Source organism: Nannospalax galili, unplaced genomic scaffold (genome assembly GCF_000622305.1).
Source record: "Nannospalax galili isolate Female #2095 unplaced genomic scaffold, S.galili_v1.0 scaffold2379, whole genome shotgun sequence".
Lineage (NCBI taxonomy): Eukaryota > Metazoa > Chordata > Mammalia > Rodentia > Spalacidae > Nannospalax > Nannospalax galili.
The window spans coordinates 53,233-57,416 of NW_008342586.1; positions in this window are offsets into that span (position 1 = coordinate 53,233).

The following is a 4,184-nucleotide window of genomic DNA, read 5'->3' on the forward strand; positions in this document are numbered from 1 at the left end:
ATACACACAAAACAAAAATAATAAATAAAATATTTTTTAAAATCACCAAATGGAAACCACACATTCAGCCCTGAGCTTTTTATCTTTCATTTTTAAATTACATTAATCAATCAATTAACCAGTCAATCAATTTGTAGGGAGGCATGTATGCCACCCTGCATGTGTGTAGATCAGAGCACAACTCGTAGGAACCAGTGTCTTCCTTCTACCATGTGGGTCCCTGGAACGGGAGCAAGGTTGTCAGGTTTGGTGGCAAACACCTTCGCCTGCTAAGCCACCTCCATAATCCAACAGCTCTGAGCTTCTTAGGAGAAAAGTCAACTCAGCCAGTGACACCTCCTTGCTGTCTCCTAAGAGACAGCATGATACATCAAGGACCATGCATCCTGGGATGGCATTCAAGTCTGAGACTAACCACCGATGCCTCATTGCAGCTGGCCACAGAACTGATAACACGTTCTGGAGCGTCCCTGTTGCCCTTGCTTGAACAGTCTTCTGCAGCTGGCGTCAACACCGTTGCCTGCTGGGTAAAGACACGAAGACAGATCGCACACTGGCGGAACAATTTCTACCCTGCGTAGCCCCGCTCTACAGAGCTCAAAATCGTGAAGTTGTACTTATTTGCGAATTTCAGTAATTCAGACTTTCAGGCCACTGAGAGCAATCCCTTCAACAGTGACTCAAAATCTACAAGGTGAGGCTGGTCTGGCTATCTTGTTAAATTATGTCTTAGTTACATGAGGCTTAAAGTCCTATCTAGGATGTTGAAGGGTGGTACCAAGTATATCCTTTTGCTGAACCTATGTCTGTGGCTTTAACTTAGAAAAGGGTCTGTGCATACTGTCAAGGATCGCTGGGTGACACCATCCTGTATTATACAAGTGGGCCTTGAATCCAATGACCAGGTCCTTATAAGGGGCAGAGGGGAAAGACACAAAGAGAGGCATACATGGATGGATGGGTGATTAGAAATAGATTGGGTAGAAGGTTAGGCAAAAGAATGGTTATTAGATAGATAGTGATGGGTGACTGGATGGGTGGCTAGAGAGAGGATAGATGATGGGTAGACGATGAGTGGATGGATGTGTGGATGGATGGCTGGACTGGATGAGATGGTTAATGCCATATTCATGAAGAGCCCCAAGGAGAAAAGCAGTTACTGAATCCTGAATTAAGCTTGGCCCCAACTCTCCCTGGATCCTCTGGACAAAGCTGTCAGCTGATGCTTCGATTCTGGATTTCTTGCTTCCAGAACTAACAACTCAGATCTTGGTAACTCATAGACTTTCTCAGAACTTAGTGCACCCTATGTGAACTGTCTGTCCAGATAAATCACTGTGGATGGACCACAGACACCCTTGAGTTCAGAATACCAGGTCAAAGCATTTATGAAACAGCAGGTATTTTATGTGGTGGACCCACGTCTAGAAAATAAGAGGTTGATAAGACAGTAGATAGTTTTATCTCCTAGAGAGCATGTGCATCTTCTCAGTCTCCCAATTCAACCTGTCACAAAATAAGATCAACAGAACTAGATAAAGAGAGAAAAGTGTCTCTTCCAACAACTTGGATCACACATTGAGAATAAGAAGTGTTTCCCAGTGGGAGCAGCACCCCTCATCTATGAAAGATTCCTGGAGTTTTCTGGGTGCTTGGTGGTCTCTGGGCCTAGGGTGATGAAGTGGGGAGGGTGGATGGGTTTTTCCCACCGGTCCCACACAGGCCTCCCAGGAAGCTACCCTGAGAGACTGAGATTAGTGGAGGTCTGGTACTCGGCCGATGGGGATGTGGAAGCTAGGTTAGTGTGGTGGGGGCTTCTGTCTGTCGTACTGTCCTTGTGACCCAAACTGAGGGGAGGGATGGTTAGTCAGAGTAAGAACGTGTTTTTGTTCTTTGACAATTTCAGAATGAGTTTGGGGCATTTTTACCTCCTCCTGTTACCCTCTCTCTCCTCCCTCTCACCCACTGAAACTCTTCTTAACCTCAACAATCTCGTTGGGTTTATTTCAGAATGGTTCTTTCCTGCCATCCTCTCCCACTTTACAACAGAAAATATTTTTTTGCATGCCCAAAGACTGCCCCTTAGAGCACTGCACAGCACATCTTCCACCCAGTTACTTCCAAGCAGCCTAATTTGACTGCCCCTGATGGGCAGCTTTTTCTGGAACTTTCTCCTTTTTTTGCTAAAATTATATTGGCTATCTGGAATACAGTTGGTTCAATTACAATTTCTACTCCTGAAGATTCATTTCTTGTAAAAACAGTCCCCCGAAGCATCATGGGAAGCTTTCAACTCCTTTCATCACCTGCAGGTCTCCTGGAGCATCATGGGAGAGATTCTGCTCCTCAGGTCACCTGCCAGTCTCCATCACCATAAGGGGAGTCCAGCTTCCTCCCAGGGCTTGGCAGGGAGGTGTCAGCAAGAACACAGAACCGTACAAGGATTCAGAGAACAATCTGTCTTCTCTGAGGGACTGCGTGTCCGTTAGGTGAACTGGCTTCTCCTAATCCCAGTCCTCTTCAAATTAAGAGCAACAAATGTAGAGAGTTGGGGTGTGTATGATTGCCACAGAATGTGGGGATCACACATGCCAGATCCTGCATTCAGCCAGCTCTTTGTGGCACTTGATGTCCTGCTGGTGACCACCTGGACAGCCCATCCATGAGGGCTTCTGTGATCACGCACAACCACCTTGCCACACAGGCATGCTGTCCTTTTTTTTTTCCTTTGGCCAGAGAAGAGACTGGAGGTTTGGAGTTCAAGGTGATGTCTCCAGTAGTGTGAAGGAGAATGATTTAGACCAAGGCCTGGCTGACCAGGCCTCTAGCCTGTGAACCACATTGCTTCACAGAGTGAACGTGCTGGCCTAATAAAGCTGTGGACGGAAGCATGCGAAGCCTGTTTCTTAGAGAATGCTGTGCACATTAGCGTTTTAAAACCATAGGCGAAGTCAATAATAATAAAATAAAAGCCAGTTCGACTGTGAATACATCACTCACTCGTGTTTGAAAAATTATACACCCTGACACAGCCAAGCCAGTGTCTGGGGTGATACTTGAGGAAGGCTCTTCGGGGAGCCCCCCCCTTCGTCTTGTGCTCTCTGCCTCTGTCTGAAGTTCAAACCAAACGACACCATCCTTATTTGACCATCTTCGTTCAGTCACACTTTCTGCTTCTCTTCCTCCAACTTCGACTCTGGGCTCTTTACACCCTGTTCTTGTTTTTTTTTTTTTTTTCATCATGTTTCTGTGAAAGATGTTTGCACACCGCCATCGAAGAACTCAGAGGTTTGGGCTGGTCCCTTTCAGTGTGGAAGCACGTCTCAGAGCATTGGAAATAAGTCATTGGTGCCCAGGAGGGTCTGCCAGGGTCCACTCTGCCCCTGTCACCCATGCAGGGTCTCTGGAGGTTTTGAGCCTTATACAGAATTTTCTCCTTGGAAGAAGCATCAGGGCAGCAACCTGGGGAACCTGAGCCACCAGGGACAGGAGCTCAGTTTAGCCCCTTAACCCTACAATGGCTTGCTCCAAGGGCAGGGTGGCACGGGCCATCCTCAGCTGTGGTTGGGAATTTGGTGGATGACCCATAATCGCTTCCTGTTTGAGGACAGTGATCGGCAGGCTGCTTGGTTCTCTACTATGGATTGCTCTGCCTGCTGTGCTCCGGCCTGCGTGATGGATGTGGTACTCTCCTGCTTGCTGCCTTTATTAACGTGATGGAGAGGCCCCCTTCCCCAAACCCTCCCCCATCCCATGCCACTAGAAAACCCAAAAAGCTCTTTGGGGGTGAGACCGTGGATGCCACGAGTCCCCAGCTGTCAGAAGGCGTCTCCACAGCCTGACTCCAGGCCCATCTTTTGCCTTTGCTGGGGCTGCTTGTGACTCATCCTTCTCCTGTCCTGGGTGGAACGCCCTCCTGGTCCTGATTCTTGCCTGATTCCAGAGTTTCTACAGGCTTCTGGAAGTGAATAGTGTCTTGCTGAGTGCTAGTTCAAAGTCTTCAGCTTGTATTACCAAGTATCCAAAGGCCCACTGTGTGTTTGCTAGCTCATCTCTGCCTACTTGTTCTCCACCAGGTCACAGGGAAAGAGGGCAGCCTTCAGACCAGACTTAGAAAGTCCTGCTGGAAACAGGGAGTGATTCTCTGACCTGTCTACATGCTGTGTGAACACTGGCTCCCGGCA